This window comes from Ornithorhynchus anatinus, chromosome 19, assembly GCF_004115215.2.
Source record: "Ornithorhynchus anatinus isolate Pmale09 chromosome 19, mOrnAna1.pri.v4, whole genome shotgun sequence".
NCBI lineage: Eukaryota > Metazoa > Chordata > Mammalia > Monotremata > Ornithorhynchidae > Ornithorhynchus > Ornithorhynchus anatinus.
This window is the reverse complement of record NC_041746.1, coordinates 9,542,156-9,567,303: the sequence shown is the minus strand read 5'-3', so window position 1 is coordinate 9,567,303 and position 25,148 is coordinate 9,542,156. Positions and strand designations below refer to the sequence as shown.

At 40.8% G+C, this 25,148-nt stretch overlaps 1 protein-coding gene across 5 annotated transcripts in view; it reads right to left on the bottom strand.

Moving 5' to 3' along the window:
- The window catches only part of ESRRG (estrogen related receptor gamma), a 465,100-nt gene that overhangs the window by 331,364 nt on the left and 108,588 nt on the right, over positions 1-25,148 (bottom strand). For all 5 annotated transcript variants that reach the window (XM_029047306.2, XM_029047310.2, XM_029047308.2 and 2 more), the window contains one exon: positions 7,490-7,582. The gene's annotated coding sequence lies outside the window, so the exon portion shown is untranslated. The remainder of the gene's footprint in view (positions 1-7,489; positions 7,583-25,148) is intronic.

Below are 25,148 nucleotides of genomic sequence, written 5' to 3'. Positions count from 1 at the left end.
CAAAGTATCAAAAATGAAGACTGGTGCAAGGAAGTTCACCAGAACACCTTAGGCAAGGGCTAAGCGAAGCACTATGGCCCAGTGGATAGAGCATGGTCCTGGAAGTCAGAGACACCTGGGTTCTAACCCCAGCTCCACCTCTCATCTGTGTGACCTTGAGTAAATCATTTCACTTCTTTGTGCCTCAGTTTTCCCATCTGTAAAAATGGGGATTAATAAATACCGTAGAAAGGAAGGGGGCAATAATGAAAGACAAGGATAAAGGAAGAAAAGGGTAGGGTGGCTAACAATAATAATGGTATGTAAGTGCTTACTATATGTCTGTTCTAAGAGCTGGGGAGGATCGCCAGGACGGACAAGTCCCTGTCCCACACAGGGCTCACGATCTAAGTGAGAGGGCGAACAGGTATTGCACGCCCATTTTACAGATGAGGGAACTGAGGCACTGACAGTGAAGTGACTTGCCCTAGAATACCCAGAAGCACATGGCAGAGCCAGAATTAGAACCAAAGTCCTATGACTCCCAGGCCTATGCTCTTGCCACCAGGCCACGCTGTGGGTGGGGAAAGAAGGAAGATAAGGAAACTAGAGATGGTGAGCAGAGAAATATGGGACATGGGAGGCAGAGAAGAGGAGAGGGAAAAAGGGGGAAACTGGCAAAGGGTTTTATGACCAAATAAATACTACTCAATGGATTGACTGAATTCAGATATGAAAACTGACCTCTGTCCCCACCACTGCTTCTGTCCAGCAATGCCATGGCCCAAGAAAGGGCATTCTTCTCAGGATCCTGAGGTGACTGCCCCTTTAATTTTTTTAGGCCATTTGTTAAGAGCTTTTACTATGTGCCAAGCACTGTACTAAGTGCTGGGGTAGACAAGCTAATCAGGTTGGACACGGTCCATGTCCCACATGGGATTCACAATCTTAATCGCCATTTTACAGATGAGGTAACTGAAACACAGAGAAGTGACTTGCCCAAAGTCACTCAGAAGACAGATGACAGAGCCAGGATCAAAAGTCAGGTCCTTCCGACTCCCAGGCCCATGCTCTTTCTACTAGACCGTGCTGCTTCCCGCTTACACCATGGCAGCAGCCTCGGGTCACCTCCAAGTGGCTGCGGTGGCACTGACCTGGGCCAGGACAGGTTAGCTTTACCCAGAGCCACAAGAAGAGTTTCTGGCATAGTGGGAAACACAGATTCAGGTGGTCTTAGAACCCCCTATTCTAGCACTGCCCTCACAAGGACCACTACAAACAAGGTAGCGAGCGCCATGGCAACAGCAATAACTGCTCCCACTGGTGCCCCTTCCTTCAGGTCCCCTCCTAACACCTCCATTGAAAGCGGGACCCTCTGGTGAGTCAGATGGCAGCGACAACCTGCAAAATCCATTATAGTTCTGCCTAGAGCAGGGCTTCCGGTCACTGTAAATTAGCCCTACTACAACCGCCCATTGCCACTCTTTAACAGCCATAATTAACGAGAAGGTCCAGGTCCAGAGGTCTATTTAAAGTTCAGGGACTATTACTGATGCTGACCTAAGGAAAGAGCTATTCGGACCCCGTCTCAGCTTTGAAAATGAAGAAGCCCTGCAAAGTTCAACCGTAGCATAGAATCTCCCACGGAGACGTGGAGGGGGAGGTGTGGTGTGTGTGTGTGTGCTTGTTTGGGGGTGGGGGGAGGAGGAGGTGCAGATCAGATCCCAAAATGAGATGAAAAAAATAACTTTAATGGGAACAGACCCTGCTTTACCACACCAAAGAAGAAGCCTGATCTAGTGGAAAGAACCCAGGCCTAGAAGTCAGAAGGACTCGCGTTCTAATCCCAGATCTGCCACTTGTCTGCTGTGTGACCTGGGGGAGGCACTTCACTTCTCTGTGCCTGTGCCTCATCTGTAAAATGGGGATTAATACGGAGAGCCCCATGTGGAGCGTGACTATGGACTGTGTCCAACCTGAATAGCTTATACCTACCCCAGTTAGTACAGTGCCTGGCACACAGTAAGTGTTTAACAAATCCATTAAAAAAGAAATCTGTTTTCCCTCGATGGTGCTATTTGCATTCTGCAGTGATTTGTCAATTTCCATCTCTGCTACTGCCAGGGAAGAACTTGCTTGTCCCCCTACAGGACAATCTTGAACACTATCAAGGATGATTATCAAACAACACTTGACATGAGTTTTTACTCAAATATCACAGTGCTCCACCAGATGCAAGGGGAAGCCAACAGCAGCGCTCAGGCCCATGGCTTAGCTCCCACATGCTCGAGCCACTTCAAAACTCGACTTACCCCTAAGAAAAAAGTTCAGTCCATCTTCCAGGGCCCCAGTCCAGAGCCTCTGGCCAGTGCTTCAGCTCTCTCCGGTTCAGCAAAACAGCTGTCTGTTACAGTAGATAATAAAATCCAGCCTGGAAGGAAAGCCACACACCACGATTCCCTCAAATGTCTAATCACAGTTATGTCCACGGGGAAAACAGAGCCACATCTATCTGATATCCAAGTTACCATTTTGGCTCTCCATAATTAAAACTATTGTTGCTATGGCAATACCAAGAATACTGCAAATACAAGCAAGGCTAATGTCATGTCTTTTTTGTTGATACAATTTGCAATCCCAGCCTGGTGTGTGGCAGGACAGAACAAATGTGACTCTGGCAAATAGAAGAGCAACACAGACTCATTTCAGAAAAGTCACAAACTAGATTATGGGCTAGAGCTGCAGTTTGCAAGTCTTTTCCTCTCTTTCTGTTTCCTTTACTCAGTGAACTATGAAAGAAGCCTGCTTTCCTGATGCATATTTACCACAGCCTTCTCCATTAAGACCAAAAGCTCCTTGTTTTCCTTCTGTATCTTCCCCCTCTATCGAAAAGATTATAACCAAACAAGATTTCCAGGTCAGTACAACAGGTCACTTTTAAGTGCACCCCTATCAGGCAATAAGAACATTGCTGAAACAAAGCCACTTGGTTTGGTGCCTTAGAGAGCTGGCTAAAGAGCATTTATTGCTTTTGTTGTTTGAGAAACCCAATCAAAGCAAGAAAAAACCCTAGAGAAATGACAGCCCCAGAAGAAGCAAGGAGTATCTAAGCCACGTAACTCCTTCAGAGGCCAAAATATGAGATAACTGGGTACCTCAGCTACTGAAACAAGTTTCCTCTGACTCTGTTTCCCTGAAAGTGGGACCACTTTGAAATCCTCTGGGCCCACTTGAGGTCAAGACAAAAACTAAAAGAGCTGACTGATAAATGTTAAAAAGTAACTTTCTTTCACCTCAGAACAACCTTTGCTACCTTCTCTACCTTGCTACCTTTGCTATCTTGCCTTACCCCAGTTCCATTTCTGACAAAAGCTTGAATAAATACATGAGACAGGTCCTGACTGAACTCCCCTGCTTAAGAGGGGAGGTGCCAGTGTAAACTGCTGCCTCAAAAAAAATAAATTAGCACACTCTAAAGATTCCACCCCTCCCTGCCCTCCCCCTCCCCCCACGCCCCCCCCCCCCCCAAAGGACTACCTTTGGATTCACGAGAAACCCACCTTGAATGAAAATATCCTGTAGATTAGTGTGTGTGTTTGGGGGGGGGGGGGGGGTTCTTCTTTGAACAATGATGAAGCGAAGCAATTTGCTTTTTGCTTTTTTTAGGACAGAGGTTAAAAGCCCAGTAAAAAGAGCTGGTTTCTTTTTTTGGCAGAAGGAACTCTGCACAAGCAGCAATAGTTTAGAGATCAGAAAAATGGATAATGTTTCGCTTAATGCTGGGGACGTAGCACAAGATGTGGAAAGCACCATATAATATTTCCCCTGAGGGATCTGAAGGTAGCCCGGTAGGTGACAAAAAGGCCATGAGGACTTTGTTACTGAAAGAAGCTTTTATCTGGGCAAATAAGTAGCACAAGTGCATGGATGAATACTGAAGGCTACATGCTGTCACAGAGCTGGCTCTCCCAGCAAGAATGACTAAAACCAGTATCCATTATAATATTTCATGGCGACTTTATCTCTCTGCAATACAACTAGTTGTGGGATTATGCCCTGAGAGAAACTATCAGGTAAGCCATTTGTAAAAAGACTCGATGCTTAGCCATGGCTCTTGTTTTTTTGGATTCAGAATTCTGAATCCACTCCAGATCAGAACACCGAAGTTTCATCCCCTGATAAGAGAAGAACTTGGAGTGATTTTAGAGTGTCCCAAATTTATCTAGATGCATAGATAATTTACAACAACTGCACAATCTCAAGTTGTATATTTTGCTAGCAAAAGAGAAGAGCCCATTATGGGGCAAGGAAGTCTGAGGCACTGCTCCTTTTGCTAGTAAGGCTCATGCTATTCACCTGGAAGTATAAGAGAACACACAGGAGGGAAGGAGAAAGGTGCCTTACCACAAAAGGCCAAGGGATAAGAATGAACAGACTTATGAATGCTTTATTGGCTCAGAGAGCCTAAAGACCTGTCTGATGGGAAATTCAGTTGAAGATGGATTTGAGAAGCTGGGGTGCTGCAACCAGATAATGGTGCTAGAATATGAAAGAAGCTTCCTGGAGAGGGGTTTTCAACCTTCTCTAGGACTCTGGGAAATGTAGCCCTTCAAAAGAGCTAAATGTGGTTCTCAGGAAGGAGAGGATTGTAGAAATAAACTCTCTATTGAATCAACGGTATTTATTGAGCACTTACTATGTACAGAGAACTGTACTAAACACTTTTTTAATGGTATTTCCTAAGCGCTTACAATATGCTAGGCACAGTACTAAGCTCTGGGTAGATACAAGCTCATCGGGTTGAACACAGTCTATGTCCCACATGGGGTTCACAGTCTCGATCCCCATTTTACAGATGAGGTAACTGAGGCCCAGAGAAGTGAAGTGGCTTGCCCAAGGTTACATAGCAGACGAGTGGCGGGGCTGGGATTGGAATCCATGACCTTCTGCCTCTGAGGTCCGAGCTCTATCCACCATGCCACGCTGCGCTCGGGATACCCAGCTGGTAATGCCCACTACCAGCCCTGGACTACTTGGAGCCTGCACTGAAGATACTATTGAGGAGGGAAAACTAGCAACAGACAGATGGTGGTGGAAATATAGGACGAGACTACACCAGTGAATGTCAAATTCATCCCAGCACTTCAGTACAATTTTTATGCCTGTTTTCATTACGAAGTTCCAAAGTGGGTAAACAGAAGAGTAGCACAAGCAGAGAGGCTGCTCACGCTTATCAAAATATGACTGGGAAGAAGCAAGCAGAAAAAAGGGGTCTTAATTTGTTTATGAAAAATTTTCCCCTCCTACAATCTGGGAAAGGTTGTTAAATAGGGACAAAGACAACAAACAAGTAAATGTGAACATCTCATCCTCCCACTCACTTGAAAAAAACAGCAACATGATTTTTAAAAGATATTTTTCAAACAACTTGTTTTGCATAACAATAACTGGAAGTGTTTTCCTGCTCAGTTTGGCTTCAGCTGATTTGAAAAAACAATAAACATCTCTAGACTGCAAGCTCGTTATGGGTAGGGAATACATCTAATTCTGTTGTATGGTACTCCCTTTAGCATTTAGTACAGTGCTCTGCACATAGTAAGTGCTCGATAAATACGATTGATTGATCATTGACAAAGGTATTAGGCTAGGAACAATAAAGCTGGTCAAAAAGGACAGAAGCAAAATCACCTGTACGTTCCAGCTCAGTCTGCAAGAAGATATTAAAATATAAATACAAAATAGGCCTGAGCCATAAAAAAGGAAAAAAAAGAAAAAAGGAAATTAAAGAGCCCAAAATGCAGAAAAAGATTTCGGGAAGGTTTCATTGATTAGTTGATTAGTTTGCCAGTGACTGATTAGTCATAAAGGTTTAAATTAGTCATTTCAGGCTGGCTTCCATGAATAAAATTCAGGGTATCCTCTCCCTCCCACCCCTTGTGACAGATGATATCTGTTTTCTCCTGTGAGTTTGAATTTAAGAGCCACTGAAGCTCAGCAACAGTATATTCTGGCTCAAATGAGCTGAAAATTGCATTCAATTTGAATTTCAAAACCGTAGAGAAGGAAGGAGAGAAAAAAAGTGCAGCACCCATCAAGACTGTGCACTTTCCAACTACTTCCTGGTGCTCTGTCACATATAGGCTGACTGGATACTTGAAATCCAGTATGTGATGCAAGGGAAAGAGCACTGCTGGATGGTAGCCCAGTATGAGTGGTAAAAATAAACTTTTAATTGTCAGATCAAAGCAAACCCCACTTTCATGTATATTAAGCACAAGCTGCTCTATAAAAGAAATAGATTTTCTTTCCCCCAAAACTCAAATAGCAAGCATTTTTCTTATCCACTTTGCTGGAGATAAGGTATATTTTCCTGGGGCAGCTGGTGGGGGGGAGGGGTGCAAGAAGGGGGGAGGGGAGCTACAAAAGCAAATTATGTTCCTAAAATATAAAAACTGAACAGTCACATCACTTATTGCAGTCATGTTCTGTGTGGGTTGTGGTGTCTACATCCCTATGCTGCCTGTTAAAATTACGCTTTACAATAACAAAAGGCCACAGTAGCACCAATAATCTCAATGCATCTACCCCCTACAGCCCAACAGATCATATATTGGGTGCAGGTGGCAGCGTTAATTTTAACAAGCCCCCATTCTGATTACACTGGGGGAAGGGGATGGGGGGAAGCCACAAGCAATTCAAAGATTGAGTCTCATTCTCCCAGTGTCCAAGCATCTCTACAGTCATAAATTTGCACTTTGGGAAGCAGCATTGACTGTTTCAGGCTGCAAGGGACCCTTCGATATTCAGAAGCATAAACTTTCAGAATGGCACTGGGAGACAGACTCTCTCACCATCGATGGAGGAAATATGGTGCTAAGCTGCACGAGGTAGCCTGGTGCCATGACGGGGCAGTTTGTGCCTGGCAATGTGGCAAATTAAAGGCTCATCAAACTTAACCCAGTTTACCTTCTAGGGAAAGAAGAATTAACAAAAAAAATTAAAAAACCCCAAACCACCAGGGAGGGGTGAACAAAGTGTCAAAAGAAAGGTTTGGCCTTTGCCAGCACTAAGGCCAAAACTTACTTCCAAATAGAATCATAACTCATTGCTCGCTGCTTAGTAGAAAGGTGGCTGGAAATATCTGCTTGAAGAGGAAATGGGTTTAGGAAATTCAGATTCAATCCCTAAATCGAATCACTACTATGATTTATGATCTGGATAGCCAACTGTATATATTTAGTAACATTCAGCATCTTAAGTAAAACAAATGAAAAGTTTGGATTTCCATATTTTCATAATCACTTCAGCAACAGTTATATTTCATTAAAAAGACCTAACAAGTTCCTACATTAGAATGCTTGCACAGCACTTTATGACTTGAAGTTAACCACTGCTAGAGTAATTATAAAAGAACCGGATTACCCGACAGTGCAATATCTGTTCTGTGGCATAGTGTTACATGGGTACTTCAGTCCATTAATATTACCTAATCTTATAGGGAGTATCTTACCTTTCCGACTGGCACAATGCTAACAGATGATTTTTCTCTTTACATCTTCATAATTTAATATTGTTTCATTGATGAACCAGTAAATTGCCAGCTCTATTCATTTGTGTGATGTGAACACGGATCCAACCCAAAAAGAAAAAAAAAAAAAAAAAAAAAGTGAGGTCAATTTTCCTGGCCACTGCATTTAATAAAATCTGCCAGGCAATAGAGTAAAGCACATATTAACAGATAAAACTTAGTATGATGTGCATTCAGCAAGTCTTGAATCCCAATATAAATATACACATATATATGCACACACATACACATAAACGATTATAGTAACATTCAAAGTGAGCTGCAGTATGTTTCCTTCCTTAGTTTAATTCATCTTCTGCCCTTTTATTTATAGGAATAGTCTGGTTAAAGTTTCAAAGCATTTTCCATTACACCACCCATTTTTAAACTTTCCCAAAACAGTTTCCTTTTGGAGAGAAAGATACAGAAAAATGTTTTCCACCTGCTTTTCATTTCTTCCCATCTACTCAAGGCTCTATTTCTTTAGAACTTGAAAAAAGTTTGATAGTACCTTACCTCCCTGAAGGTAAGGTCAGCCAGGCTGACTAAAAATGAGCAGGCACTAATCACTCAATGTTAGCTGAGTTGGCAAAACAAAATTTTTACAGTTTAACAGAGTGAACGGGTTTTGAACTACTTCAAAATGGAAGAATACCCTTTAACACTGAACCTGCTTCTTGCTCCTCTTCCTACAAGACAGTTGCGAGTGGCAAAGAAATCCCTTGGGCTGGGTATCATTAGCTTGGTTCAGTTCAGCTGCAAAACGAATGGCCACTACCAATCAGATGAGCACAAACATGTTTAGCCCCCAAAGTACATCACCTGGGAAAACCAATTAGTCAGGCAGAATTTTTCAACACACCTATCAGGGCAGAAATGTGGTAACTATACTTTGGGGAGCAAGAACTTTAAAGAGTTCCCTGGGTTATGATAAGGACCCTCTCGGAACAAATTTACGAAGTATGGTTTCAAGTGATACTTCAAGCCCACATTTTCAAATTTTTTGAAGGAAATGAAAAGCTAAGCTCAACAGCTGCATAATTTTACGAATGTGATCCTGCTTACTTTTCCCTTTCCCCTTCACTATCCAAATCTTGGAAACAAAAAAAAAATGACCGATCTTAGTGTCACATTAACTACATACATTTTCAACTGTACTGTACCCTCGGAAATGGCAGAGTCTTTATATAACAAACAAGATATGCCTTCTGAGAGACAGTTCATTTGCCTGGGATTTTGTGGACCAGTTTTCATTTGGATTTTCATCACCAATGGACTGTGAATCGACTGGGCACTTGTTGCCTCTTCCATCCTACAGTTGTGAGAGTCGAGATCTAGAACCTGGTGAATCTTAAACCCCAATTTTAGCACCCCACTTTTGTTCAGCATTTATCTGAGCTGTCACTGGCACCTGGAACTTTAAAGTCAAATCCCATGAAAAGCCACTTTATATATCAAGTTGAAGGGAACAAAGATTGTGTGTCTTCTCAAAAATGCCTTAGAGAATGCAGTTTTGCTCTATAAACATTGAGATTTTCATTAAGTGAGTTGTCCTGAAGGTAGCACTTTTGTACATATTTTTAAACTCAGCTGCTTCTCCCCAATAGTCATTTATTTTAGAGTCTGCCCCACAAAAGATTATAAGTTCCTTGAGGGCAGGAATCATGTCTACCAACTGTTGTGTGATGTCAAGCGCTAGGTATAGTGTTCCGCACAGAATAAGCACTCAAATATTACTGAGTGATAGAAAACACACACAAAAACATCTTGACAGCTGAAAACCTAATTTAAAAAGTTAAAATTTTATTGTGGGCAATTGCAACAGCAATATTATCCACTATTCATTTACACATATATACTATTCTTAACCCGAAGGAAGCAACTGTATTTACAAATGTTTACTGTGTTTGCCTGTAAACACAAGCAAACACTAAACACAGGCAATCTATAGGAGGTTCTTACTCCCTGCTGAAATGTGAATAGTGAGGGTTAACACTTTCCCCTACTCCTGTCTTCTGGATAAAATCAATCAATCGTATTTATTGAGCTCTTACTGTGTGCAGAGCACTGTACTAAGCACTTGGAAAGTACAATTCGGCAACAGATAGAGATGATCACAACACAACAATGGGCTCACATGTTTTCATAACCCACCAGCGGTAATTTACAGTGGCATGCTGCACCTATCACACATACTCTCTACATACAGGGTCATATAAACACCAAATAAATTACTTTTTATAGTTATTTCTTTCTGCTTTTGAATTTGGATTTTTTTCCCCCCATTTGAAAAATGAAGTGAATCCTTAGTTTACCCTCCTGTTGTCAGAAAATTGCCTGCCCCGTGGAGGAAAAGGGTAATCTTGACAAAGGGAAAGTGAGTGGTTGTTTTCTCTACATATCCAACTGCAAAGGAAGACTCAAAGGGAGAACAATTTTTGTATACTGTAGAGGACCGGGGACACTTAGCAGCTGTAAAACCATCCTGTGAAATATTAAGAGAGGCAATGAAGACCGAATCCACCCTGCATAGATGGGAAGTTTAACCAGGTAGGTTGTAGACAAGTTTGAGGTGCAACAGGTGTGAAGGAAAGGCTTAAACAAAAAAGAAATCCTTTCCAGTGCTAGACCTCCTGTTTATGTAACACTACAAAAGTAGTGCTGGCACCATTAATAAACTATCAGGTTATTTTCTGAGTGACTGTGGGTTGTGTAGCCACTTGAAGCCTGAATTTCTTGATTCCTTCAGAGAAAAGGCAGTGCAAAAATTTGAGAGTATTATTACTAGTAGTTGTTAGTGTAGAATATATCCTTTATTCAAGCCCAACATATATTTTTCCTGAGTACCATTAACTTCTTTTGGGTGAAAATGCTACCAAAACCTAATAATGGCAGTACTGTAAACTTGTCATGGTCAGGGAATGTGTCTGTTATATTGTTATTCTTTATTCTCCCAAGCACTTAGTACAGTGCTCTGCACATAGGAAGCATTCAATAAATATGGCTGAGTAATTAGCTGTGTTTACTTAGTGCTTACTAGGTGTTAATCACTGTGTGAAATCCTGGAGTAGAAACAAGGTAATCCGATGGCAGAGTACCTGTTCCCAGTGGGTTCACAAAGAGAATAAAAAATGTAAAAAATCAAAATGAGGAGAAAAAAGGGGCCTTGGAAATGGGCCATACAAACAATAATAATAAATATAATTAATAATAATCACAGTTCTTGTTAAGCTCTTTCTATGTGCCTAGCACAGTACTAAACTGGGCTAGTACAAGTTAATCAGGTTGAACACAGTCCCTGTCCCATTTTGGGCTCATACTCTTCATCCCCAATTTTTACAGGTGAGGTAACTGAGGCACAGAGACATGAAGCAACTTGCCCAAGGTCACACAGCAGACACATGGCACAGCCGGAATGAGAGCCCATAACTTTCCGACTCCCAGGCCCATGGTGTATCCACTACACCATGCTGCTTCCTGAAGGACTGGCTACAAAACCTAACCCTTTAGTGACCATTGTGCATGACACACCTTCACAGTTGTCTGATTTATGGCTTCATTGGTCAGTATGGCTATTAACAGCACTTGAGAATACCAGATATTGAGACACTTATGATGTCATATGCTTTTCATCAGGCCCACAGATTAACATGACGATGTCCCGGGAGCCACTTTAGGAAAATACATAGAGTGCAGCCGAACCTAGAGCTTTTCTGAGAAGCAGCATGGCCATGAGAAGTCATGTGGCCTAATGGAGAAAGCAAGGGTCTGGGCTCTAATCCCAGTTCCAACAGGCATCTACTGGGTGACCTAAAACAAATCATTTAACTTCTCTGGACTTCAGTTTTCTCATCTGTACAATGGGGATGTTCTCCTTCCCCTTTAGACTGTGAGCACCATGTTGGACACCAAGTATATTCAATCCAATTATTTTGTATCTACCCCAGCACTTTCTTATAGTGCTTGGCCCACATTAAGCACTTAACATATACCACAGTTATCTTTTTTTTTCCCCTGCGGGGGAGAACCTCTCACCTCCCTCCTACTTGCTCCAGGAACATTGTGATCCTCCCTAGACTCCTCTAAACAGTACCACCACTCCTGGACCCCAGAATTTGGTGAAAAGTCACACTGAAAACAAACAAAAAAATTACACATGAGTGCGGTGCTGTATCTACAAAGAGGGGAGACACCAGCCAGTAATCAGACTGACTGGCATAAAACAAGATGACTAACTGGGTTTGATTATCTGCAGGCTTTAGGTGCCTAAAGCCATTTAGATCACCTCAATTTTGTCAATAAATGTTTACTGAACACATTGGTACGTGGCCCTGTATGACACTTAGCATAGAGTAAGGAATTCATATGGTTCCTGGCATCAAGGAGCTTAAAATGCAACTGGGGAGTCAGGACAGAAAAGTATAAACATGCTTCAAATAGTGAGCTCAAATTGTTATAAGGGAGAAAGTTGGTTTATGCTCATGGAGTTGATTCATTACAAATCTTCCTGCCAGCTTTGCACCCATAAGCATAGGCATGGTTGAGGGTATTATTAGGGCTAAAACTGACGCTTAGATTTCACTTAATAGGTAACTTCAGGCAGTTCTCCCAAAACCCAGTGACAAAAATTACAGGATTCTGGAGTGGAAAATCATTTAGTCCAGTCTCTTGCCTCCAAACTGGTAAATGTCTAAACCCTCTAGGAAGTATGGTTGTCTATGACTTTTATATAAGCCTCTCAAGAAGGAGATTTTCCACAAGGGCCATGCTTCAAAGGGGAAAATCAACAATTCTGAGTTTGACATCACCAAACTCCAACAAAGTACTGCTTTTCCCACAGAATGGTGGGATCTAGATTCTCTTGGCATGGTTGAGACCTGACACTGTTGCTATGACTCATGCTGCCAGACCCTGCCCGATCATCCACAGTCGGGCAAGGCAGTGAGTTCTTGGGGAACGAGCATGGAATGGGGAGTCAGGAAACCTGGGTTCTAGGCCCAGCTCTGCCCCGACCTATTGTGTAACCTTGGGCAAGTCTCTTAACCTCTCTGACCCGATTCCGTACCTGGAAAGAGGGCATATGAGAGCTTGTGAGCTCTGGGTGGGGGGGGTCAGGGTTATATCTGATCTCACAATATTCTGTCTAGTGCTTAGCACAGAGTAAGCTCTTAATAAATATCATTATTTCTTAAGCAATCCATCATCCCACCCTGCCACCCACAGACCTTAGAAACATTCCCCTGCAAATAGAGGGACTAATTATAAACCCAACTTCTTTATAGTCCAGACAAACCACCTCTGATGGTGATTATGGCATATCATTTCTGATGATTTATTAAGAGCTCTTAGTTACATCGGACAGCTTATAATTAACAGCTTCCCCTTCCTAAAATAAATAAATAAATGAAATGGGAGCTGCTAAGTGCTGGGCAGCACCAAAGCCTAGATGACATCAGCAGCAGCTTCCAGTCACCAAGAGGGCAGAAATAAGTGAAGAGCAGGTGGGGAAGGGGAAGTGTTCTGAGGTAGGGAGAGTAGGGGCTAAAGGGAGAGGAGAGAGGAAAGCGGGACATTTGCTTAATCAGTTCCTATTTTCAGAATTTCTTTCAAGCTGGCTTGAACTAAGAGCCATCAATTATTTAAAAGATGTAACATGATGCTTCCTTTGTTGAGGCAAATCTACAAGCAGACCCCAAGAGAGAACAACAACAAAAAAAGGAGTTAGGCAGAATTTATTAGTATGCTTGAAGAAAACAGATTTAGCCACTGGGGCTGACTCTGCTTTTAAAAATAGGGTAGTTTTGCCCCTGTAACCCAGCACCAGCCCCTTCTCCTTTTTTTCTGGGCATAACACTGAAAGAGGAATCAATCACTCCTTAAACTTTTTTTTTCCTGACTTGGCTTGATGTATCGTGTTCATTTAAATTACAAATATACTAATCTGAAACACTGTTTACCGAGGAGCATATTAAATGAAAGATACAAGAAATTGCATCACTCACATTTTTAAAATGACTTTAGATTCAGGGACCCATAAAAACCAGCCGACAGGGTTCTCTGCCTTGGCTGCTATATTTCAGTCCTAGTGAATGAAATTCAATTAGTAGAGCTTTGTACTTAGGACATTATAATTCTGATAGTTGTTCAAGTCGGAACTGCTGTGCCAAGGCCCAGTTTAAAGCAGCTTTGGCAGATCATTCTGAGGAGGTTCCTCAATGCAATTTGTTAGTACGAGCAGAGTTGGTGACAGAGACCTCAGAATCACTCCATCATCTGAGAGCTAAAAGGCTACACACCTTCTCGAGGAGCTAGGACCCATGCTAGGGTGCTGTGGGAGAAGAGAACTTCTTCCCTTATACTGAAGATTGTTATGGGCAGGGAATGTCTCTACTAACTCTGTTGTATTGTACTCCACTAAATGCTTAGTATAGTGTTCTGCGCATAGTAAGAGTTGCCATCAATTCAAGGCAGAGATTGGTTCAACATATATCCAGAGTTATGCAGCAAGGGCAAAAACAAAGCATGATAAAAATCTAATAATTGTTTCATTTTCTCCTATACTCTGACCAGACCAACCCCTGACAATCCCACCCTTTGCCTATCCATTTAGACAGGATTCTAAGAAGACCTCAGGAGAATAATAGCAGCTGTAACCATGAAATATCATTGCAACTCACTGAGATGCTTTATATACTGTCAGGCAAAAGCATATTCATTTACCATCAGACCCACTTTTCCAGGGACTTAGATTTTGCAGCAAGTGTCAATACTGATGTGGCTATTTATAGCTCTATAAACTATATTTTGAATGCTACTGGTAATGCTAAGTTTAAATAGCACTCCTAGTATTAATCCCTTGATACAGATATATTGCTATATGCATCGCTTACAGAGTGGAAATAAACAAAAATTCAGTGTTTCTAATAAATCACCTTCTTGACTACTTAAAACCATACTGCCAAAATGGGCTTTGTGCATCATACAATGGAGCGGAAGGCAGCGATATATATTTAAATTTTCCATTTTTAAGCTGTCACTCAAAAACTTTTCATACTTTTTTTTTTTCAGTATTGATCCAACTGACCTGTGATAAGATTTCAACTGCTTGCTTGGAATGTTTTTAAGCGTGGGCATCTTATTAAAACAGCTAAATTAGGACTCAAATAATACTACCAATTTAGGCTTTTTGATTAGATTTGCAAAGTCAAAACATGCCTAAAATACTGTAACTCTGTTCTCTCACAAGTCTCATATTTGACTTCTGTTTCTTTTGCAAATCCAGGGGATATGGGCATATGTAAGCATTCATTAATTACCATATACTTAAATGGATACTTTCTTTTATCCATTTGTCTTTTTTTTTTTAAAAAAAGGCTTCTAAGTGTTCTAACCACACTGGGGTGTATGGATATATATATACATATATATGTATAAATTTGTTTGTGTGTATAGAGAGAGACAGAGAGAGAGAGAGAGGGAAAGATTATGTGTATATCTCTATATAGATCTATTATATATTAATATACACACATCTGTACAGTGTTAAGAGCAAGATAAAAGATATCATTAAAACTGAACAGTTGAGGTGTGAGGTGGTTGGCTGATTATTTAATCGAAGCTGTTTTATTTTATTTTTTTTCTGGGCCTAGGGTTCAGTGGCAAATGGCATCAAGCAATTAATCAGGAAGCCTATAAACATTGAATCTGGGCCATGAAAACCCTGCCAAGAGTGCCTTGCACCCCCAAATACCTAATGCCTTTGATCAAAATATTCAGAAAACTTCCCACAGGAAGGGGCGTTTGTTAAGCCTTGGACGTGTTTGGACAAAATTCAACATTTAGGAACTGGTGACCCTCATAACAAATTGCCCATATTAGTTATATTAGGAGTGCATAGAAAGGGAAAGCAACAGCCTTCAAGGACATGATCTATACTAAATATTCCAGTGATGAATGAACAACACGGTCATGGTCATGGATCTGACTGCTTCAGAACCTTATCAACTCCGATCTTGCAAAACATTTCTCTCCCCCTTCCCCCCCTCCATCAGTTGCCAGGAGGGGGGCAACTATTAAATAGAATAGAGATTTATTCTCATCACTACCAGACGGATTACAGTTACTCTTAGTTTGCTCTATCTTAATAAAAGATGTAAAAGGGGCAGGAGGAGAAGGGAAAAGATAACTTCTTGGTTCCCCCCCTTCCAAAAAAAATATTTCTGAACTACAAGGATGCCTCCTTATCATTCCACGTTTTTGCAGTTTTTGTGTTCGGCATTGACTGTACACTGCAACATAATAACTGTCTCTTAAATCATGCAGAGACTCCTAAGTATTCATTCATTCATTCAATCATATTTATTGAGTGCTTACCATGTGCAAAGCACTGTACTAAGCACTTGGGAGAGTAGACCTTAACAACAGACTCATTCCCTGTCCGGTACTGCAGCCTCAGCTCAACTGGTTTCCACAGTGGTATAGAGTAGTCTCAGTCCCAATCTCTGTGTTACGTCCATATTCACAAATGCAATGCTAATATTCACAAATGCAAACGCTAACTTGTGATCTTTCCTCTCAACTTCTTGAATTATACAGTTTCTATCTGTAAGCATATCTGTCTACCCAAATGGGTATGAGCTCAAACACCCAAATAGCTTCTGGTGTACATATACATATTTATATATTTTTTCTATATAAATCCGGTGATGAATTGGCCCTGTGCATTTCTTCTGACAACAGGATGGAATCGAAGCGACAGTGACCAGGGAATGTTCTAGTTCCTCCTTGCAAAAAGGTATGCGGTGCACGTAATAATTATCCATCCATCTCGTTCACACTAAAGGCATGGCAATGCAATTTTAGCCTTATAATCAAGACCATATGACAAAAACCAAGGCCATTAGGGACCAATTTCGCGTATTCTCTGCAAGACAATGATTTTCCAACTGCACTTACATATGCTCAGTAGTTACCTCTGCACGAGTGCACCTGCTCTCATTTATGTAATCCCTCTGTTTTTCACTCCTGCATTTAATAATGGGACCGGAAAGTTCCAAAGGCATTGTGTACTTTTTTTTTTTTAATGGAAACGAACTCTTTTCTTACCTCTTAAAAGATTATAAAAATTACAACAGCAAAGGCTCAGCTTGTGTCAACGTCTGGTTTTCCAAGGCATTCCTGCATTTTTGTTCTTTCACGGCCCTCACTCCCTCCTCCCGTTCTTATTGCTACTACTTCTGGTAATAACTGTGGTATTTGGTAAGTTCTTATTATGTGCCAAGCACAATACTAAGCAATGGGGTGGATTCAAGGAGTCTGTCAATCAATGGTATTTATTGAGCACCTTCGTGCACCTGTGCGCACAGCCTTATACAAAATGCTTGGGAGAGAACAATACATTAGAGTTGGTAGACACGTTCCCTGACAAACATTACAATAAGTTACAGATATGCACATAAATGTTGTGGGCCTAAGGGTGGGGAGAATATCAAATACTTAAAAAGTACAGATCCAAGTGCATAGATGATGCAGAAGGGAGAGAGAGTAAGGAAAATGAGGACTGAGTCAGGGAAAGCCTCTTGGAGGAAATGTTATTTTAATAAGACTTTCAAGATGGGGAAAGCGGTGGCCTGTCGTAAACGAAGGGGGAGGGAGTTCCAGGACAGGCAGAACACTGGCAAGGGGCCAGTGATGAGATGGATGGTATCGAGGTACAGTGATTAGGTTGGCATTAGAGGAGTGAAGTGTGCGAGCTAGGGTGTAGTAGGAAATCAGTAAGGTAAAGTAGGAAGGGGAACACTGATTTGAGTGCTTTCAAGCCAATGATACGGTGCAAAAGTGGATGGGCAACTACTGGAGTTCCCTGAGGAGTGGGGAGATAGGGACAGAATCTTTTTGGAAAAAAGAAAAATCAGTGGTATTTATAGAGCACTTATTGTGTGCCGAGTCCTGTATTAAGCCCTTGGGAGAGTACAATATAACACAGTTGGTAGACACTGCCTGCCCACAAGAAACTTACAGTCTAGAGAGGGATATATACTGATTATCTCGGCAGCAGTGAAGCAAGGACTTGAGTGGGGAGAGGCAGGAGGTGGGGAAAGTCGGTGAGGAGGTGGATGAGTCCCCCATGGGGCACCCAAATATGGGGAGGGAGAGCAAGTATTTAATCACCATTTTATGAATGAAAAAACTGAGGCAAAAAGAAGTTAAGGAACCTGCCCAAGACACCTGGCAAACAAGTGCAGGAGTCAGGATTATTATTAATAGTGATAATAATAATTATGGTATTTGTTTAAAACTCTGGTCTCCCAACTTCCAGTCCCAAGCAATTTCCACTAGGCCAAGCTGCTACTCTTGGTTGCTTGTTTTCTTATGAGCTAAATGGTCTCCGGGTCCCTGAATTGTGACTTGTGTACTTTTAACCGTCCATTCTTTGATCAGTGTCATAATGTTGCCTATGAAAGGATGGTGAGGTCCCTGGAAGTGATGGTGCTGTAAGGCCAAATGCTCCAGTTGCAAAGGGAAAAGATGCCAGAATTATTTTTAAAGTATACGAAATGCAACTCCAAGATTCGTTCACATCTTCTTTTAAAGGCTCTTAACGAAATCAGTAAATCTATGCTTTTTTGCAGATATAGTTCAAATATTAAAAGCAATAGTAAGCTACACTATTAATGATGCAACAGCCATTTTTCTGGCAGAAGAGGCCATAAAAATGAGCTAGCCAAAAATCCTAATGCAATATGAGCAGTGATCTACTTTTTCAACCATTCATTTTGGATTTTTCAGGCGCTTCACTCTCTCAACATTCCAAGTGACAAAAAAAATCAGCCCAAATACCAATAAAATGCTAGTACTATCCCTTATCCAAGTTGCTAAGAAGTCTCATTTAGCTGGGAATGAAAAAAAAAAAAATCTCAGGTAATGTTCCTTGATAATAAGAGCTCTACAGCTATATTTGTAAATTTCAAGGCCCTGTACAGATTAAAAATATAGTGTGATATAATTCAATATAATAAAAATAGAGAAATCAATACAGCCCCTCTCAACTGTAGAAGTAATCTAACATTTCCACTGGACTCTTTTACAAACCACATTAGATACTAAAGAGGAGAGCAATATCTTTGCCCTGAGTTTTATCAGTCTCACTCCTTGTGACCTGGAATCCAACGGAATCCAGTACGCCATTGTCATTCTGCCTTCCCGGTCATCTTTAAAAGCAACAACAAGACCGCACTGTTTAGATGAAACTGAGGTTCTTTGTGAGTCACAGTAGTCAACAATCAAGAGGGCAGCAGCACACAAGAGTGTATCAGCAGCAGCAAGCAATACTCCTGAACTCGCACTCTACTGCAGTCTCTTCCCAGTGATTTCAAAAGCCCATCAGCTCCATTTTTAAAATATCCTGAGCTTTGCTGAAAAGGCCAAGGACAGAACACATACAACTTAGAAAAAGAAATTCCATAGAATATTTAGCACCTACAATTTACAAGATCAAAATAAGAATATATATCATAGGACGATCTATTGTGGCTATTTTTGGTAGGGAGATTTAGCACATCTGAAAATCCACCAAGCTTTGAATAAATAGTACTATAGGGGGCACTGTTACTACACATAGCATGGCCTCAATTACCTCTGACAGCAGAGATTGATATTGGTTAAACTTCATTTAAGTTTTCTAATTCAATTGAACAAAGAGGTCATTGACACATCCGTAATTGCTATTGAAAACCATTTGCTCGAAAGGAACAAAATACAAAACAAAACTGGAGAAGAACATTCTCTAGAGAATGCTCATTTTGAAAGAATTACCCACTGTGACGTTTCAAGATCATTGCAACTATTTTGCCTAGTTAATATCAATGGTATTTATTGAGCATTAACTGTGTGCAGAGCCTTTTACTAAGCACATGGGAAAATACAATGAAGTTAGTAGATGAGATCCCTGCCCACAAGGAGCTTACAGTCTCAAGGGAAGAATACTGTTGGAATACCCACAGTGACACCTCATGGCATTACTCATACAACTTGAATTCAGTAAAAATGATCACATCTATTTGTCCAACCTCCCAAGACACTTAGCAGCGTGGCTCAGTGGAAAGAGCCTGGGCTTTGGAGTCAGAGGTCATGGGTTCGACTCCCGGCTCTGCCACTTGTCAGCTGTGTGACTGGGGGCAAGTCACTTCACTTCTCTGTGCCTCCGTTACCTCATCTGTAAAATGGGGATTAACTGTGAGCCTCACGTGGGACAACCTGATGACCCTATATCTATCCCAGGGCCTAGAACAGTGGTCTGCACATAGTAAGCGCTTAACAAATACCAACATTATTATTTTTGAGATCTAAGCTTAGCTCTGAAGACTTGTCTTAAATAAGCTAGGAAGGAACCCAGAGAACAGTACTGAAAGCAGCTAGGAAAAAATCTATTGTGTGAGACCCCCTATCAAAAATATACTTTGAAGCAGTAGTGACACTATATACCAACATCATTGATTCATTCAATCGTATTTACTGAGCACTTACTGTGTGCAGAGCACTGTACTAAGCACTTGGAAAGTACAATTCAGCAACAGATAGACACAATCCCTACCCAACAACGGGCTCACAGTCTAGAAGGGGGAGACAGACAACAAAACAAAACAAGTACAGAGGCATCAATACCATCAAAATAGATAAATAGAATCATAGATATATACACATCATTAATAAAACAGAGTAATAAATATGTACAAATATACACAAGTGCTGTGGGGAGGGGAAGGGGGTAGAGCAGAGGGAGGGAGTAGGGGCAATGGAGAGGGGAGGACAAGCAGAGGAAAAGGGAGGGCTCAGTCTGGGAAGGCCTCCTGGAGGAGGTGAGCTCTCCGTAGGGCTTTGAAGAGGGGAAGAGTGCTAGTTCGGCAGATGAGAGGGAGGGCACTCCAGGTCAGAGGTGCTCAGAAGGGTCGTGTAACTGGCATCTTGACCCAGGCTTTCAGCACTGATGATATTTTCGGTAGCCCTCACTGACTAAGGGATGCTTTTAAACTACAAAAACCTTCCATCTTCAATGGTATTTATTGAGTGCTTACTCTGTGCAGAGCACTGTAGTCGCACTTGGGAGAGTACGGCAAAGTTAGTAGACTCGTTGCCTGCTCGCAAGGAGCTTTTAATATAGAGGGGAGAAAGACATTAATACACATAAATAGTTTAAGTTCTCCTTTCCACCTTTTCTCTTTCTGTTTTTTTTTTTTTTTAACTTAAAGGAATAATTTGCTTTCCCCTCTGGGAAAGCAAATCTTTCAGGAGATGATGCTCCATTACATGCAGAGTGGTGAAAAAATCAGTCCAGCAATTAATCGTATTTGCTGATTTCTTAGTGCATGTAGAGCACTGTACAAGTCTTGGGAAAGCACAAAATAGTTGATCCCTGCCCACAAAAGGCTGTATGTTATGGTCAATTAATAAAAAAAGTTAAAAATGCAAATATTAATGCAAGATCAAATGATAATAATAATAATAATGTTGGTACTTGTGAAGCGCTTACTATGTGCAGAGCACTGTTCTAAGCGCTGGGGTAGATACAGGGTAATCCGGTTGTCCCACGTGAGGCTCACAGTTAATCCCCATTTTACAGATGAGGTAACTGAGGCACAGAGATGTTAAGTGACTTGCCCACAGTCACACAGCTGACAAGTGGCAGAGCTGGGATTCAAACTCATGACCTCTGGCTCCCAAGCCTGGGCTCTTTCATGCAAGCTGAACATGCATGCTCAATTAAGATCTATTGTATAACAAGGAAAACAGTTTCTGGGGAAATGCTTAAACACTTAGTACAGTGCTTTGCACACAGTAAGCACTCAATAAATATGATTGAATGAATGAATGCCCAGGAGTTTAGCATAGAGCTTCATGAATCTTCCCATAAATTCAGTGTTGAAAATCAGTTCCAAATTTTACGTCTCAGACATAGTGTGTAATAAATGAAAATATAGAGGTGGGGGTTCAGATGAAAACAGAGACCTTGAATACAGGATCGAGAGATAGGATCCATAGGACTCATTAGAAAGAACAGAAGAATCGGACCTAAGTAGCTTGAAGAAATAAAAGCCAAAGAACTACATAGAAAACCTCATATATATCAAGATATTTCACAACTGTTTTCCTTTATAATATGGGACCAGATTGAGATTTAGAATATCTAGTGAAACAATAAAAGTGGAGGAATTTTAACAATACTAAATGTAACTGCAAGGGAAGAAGCCTAGGTAAATAGGAGATGGCTCCGATCTTCTTGAGTATATCACCACTTCCCTATCCTGTATTTATAAAAAGATAAAATAACATTGGTTGGGAAACAGTACAAAAATGCTTTGGCACAAAGATGTTGCGGGAAGATATAATGTGATTTTACATATTTGATTTAGAGACTAAATTAAGCCATAGAAAAGCAGCTATGAATCTTCAGAGCCTCATTATCAAGCTTTCCTAAACCTAAAATACAGAAAATATATTTCATAAATGAAGACCCAATAGGGTTTTAATAGTACAATAAATTTTAAAGACATTTGCCACCAATAACACTTTACAATCTTTTTTTAATTCTTCCAATGTAGAACCAGATTTAGGAAGGGTGCAACCATAGTAGTGCTTCCATACTACAAATTGATATTTGACAAACTTTTAAAAAATTTCAAAAAAGAAGATAAGGGGTCATTTAATTGCATCTCCTTGATTTTCTCCAACCCAGAGTCTCCTTGGACAACGGGTTTGTCTTTTTCAATGCATTTCAATAACAGAGTCTGTGACCGGATACCAAGAAACGCCAATTTTAAGGCCAACTCTTTGCAAATCAGTTCCTCGATGCCTGATTTTAGCACCCTGTACACTAATTTGTGACCCCTACAGACCAGGCATGGCCATAGATTTCATTCATTCAATCTTATTTTTTGAGCATTTACTGTGTGCAGAGAGCACTGCACTAAGTGTTTAGGAGAGTACAACATAATAATAAATCACACACATTCCTTGCCCACTATGAGCTTACAAGCCAAAACCCTAGATTTGGATAACAGAAAGCCCTCTCTTGATCACCCTATCTAATCATTTCCTATTGCCAACAGCCCCTATGAACATCACAGTCTATCAATGGTATTTACTGAGCACTTACTGTGGATCAAACACCAGTACTCCACTGTGTACTAAGCACCAACAAGGTTTGTTAACTCATTGTGAGCCGGAAATGCTCCTGTTATATTGTGTTGTATTCTCCCGAGTGCTTAGTACAGTGCCCTGCGCACCATAACCTCTCAATAAATATGAGTGATTGAGTGATATGTGAAAAATGGGCCCAGGAAGCTTAAATGGGAAGGGGAAAGATACAGAAAAGGCCACTGCAGAACCAACGGTATTTTGGGTTGTGTGAAGTTGCTGGCCAAAACCTCTCTGGGGTCAAGTGCTGGAGAAACAGCGTGGCATGTGGAAAGAGCACATGTCCAGGGTTCTAATCCCAGTTCCACGCTTGTCTGAGGGGTGAACTTGGGCCCCTCAATTTCTCAATTTGCCTCTGTTTCCTCACTTATAGAATGGGTGTAAGCTATCTGTTCTCCCTTCCATATAGACTAGGAGCCCCATGTGGGCTGATATGCTTATACTCTATCCACACCAGTACTTGGCACATAATACCACAATTCTAATTATTATACAATGCACATGAAGACCTCAGCCAGCCCTACTCCATTTGTGCATGAAAAAGGGAGGGAATCTCTTCTCTCTTGCAAACTCACGCTAGATGTGTTTATCAGTATTACTGGGCCATCATGAACTGAATAAATTCCACCAAGACTTTGCCCAACTAGACAATAAATTACTAAGTACAGAAATGAAAATGTATCTCTAAATCTAGCAAAGAGATGACTAAATGACAAATAATTTTGAATCAGAAAATATTAATTGAGTGTTGGTATAACAAAACTTTTCCCATTAAAATTGGAATTGCCTGAGGGCATTTTAAATTATTTATCAGTCATCTCTGAAATGCATGGAAGTGAAAAAGAACAAATCCAAAATATTTAAGGTCTCCCTTCCACACACATCTTTCAAGGATCAAGGAGCCTTTCATCCTGAGCCTACTGCTGACTTATTGACTTTTGACAAAACTAAACCTTGGTTCAGTCCAATGGAACCAAAATTTAGCAAATGGATCACTTCTATCATTTTTAGAACGCCAACTCTAGCTCCTTATCTCCACCCACCTTCACACCCACTGCCACTGACCCAGGTATCCTGCGACACCAGCAGTAAAATGGAGCTGACAGTCCTTATTAGAAAACATTTATCTCTGGTCAACCAGGAATACCCCCAAAATAATCAATCGTATTTGAGTGTTTTCTATGTACAAGCACCGTACTAAGTGCTTGGGAGACTACAGTATAGTAGAGTTCAAGGAACTGCTGTAGTGATTAGCAGTAAAGTGGAGTTATCATTATTATCAAATACAAGTCCAGAACCTGCCTTTACGAATATGCTCCTTCCCTTCAAATAGAAGGTTTGGAATCCAATTTCAATATTTGCCCTTCCAGGGATTGTCTCCTACTACAATTTGGCAGCCTTATCTCCAGTGGCTGCAGCCGGTGTCTGAGGCAACAGCCCTAGAAAAATGAACCACTGAGTTATCCTAATAGAGTGCAAACTTTAGGGTTTCATTACAATCACTTATTGTCAACACTGTTAACTTAAAGCCAAATTATAATCAGCAAATGCTAACATAGTTAACCTCTACCCAGTTTATCATAGCATAAGGAACTCCTAGCTAATTTGCTTATCTGCATTTGCCCACAACCTGTCACATTCAGATGTTTTAATCCATCTGAAGGGGAATTCCTGAGGAAGAAGAATATCTCTCTGAAATCCACAAATAGTCAAATGTGCTTTCCACTGTTTGGCTAAAGAGGTACTTGCCACTTCTGTTCAAAAGGTGATATTTTCAGTACCGAGATCTAATATCAAATCCTGAGCCTACCATGGAGAGAAGGTGTTTAGAATCTAATATACCCTGTGGACTCCATAAATGCTTATCACTAATACACAAAATAAAAAGAATGATAATCCATTTTTAGACTTTCAGCATTCAGCTCACAAGATTTGGAGGGAGTTTCCACTAAAATAGATTCAAGAGAAGTTGTCTGTTTGAGGAACACTTCTCATTTTGAACGTTAGACTATGAGCTTGGTAGTAATAACTTGTGAAATGAAACTGCAAAACATGGCCCACAAAGGAGAAAAAAATCATACAATAATTTTAACTTCCTTTGGTTAAAAATAAGTTCAAAACAAAGTTAACAAAATCCATTTTAACTTTTAAAGTTTGATCTGTTCCTGATTGGTAATGCCATAGGGACATATATTCAGGCAATGATATGCCAATTGTTAACTTCCTGCATTTTTTGTGTGTGCTAAATAACTAGGAGGGGGTTGGTTTATTTCGGGTAATGCCAAACTCTCAGGGCCAAAAACAGCTATTTTCCTGATTTGAATTGAAACATTTATAACTTTAAAAGATTCAAAAGACTGGCATCTTTAACATCAAACTGTACAGATACCCTCTTAATTGAAATCTCATC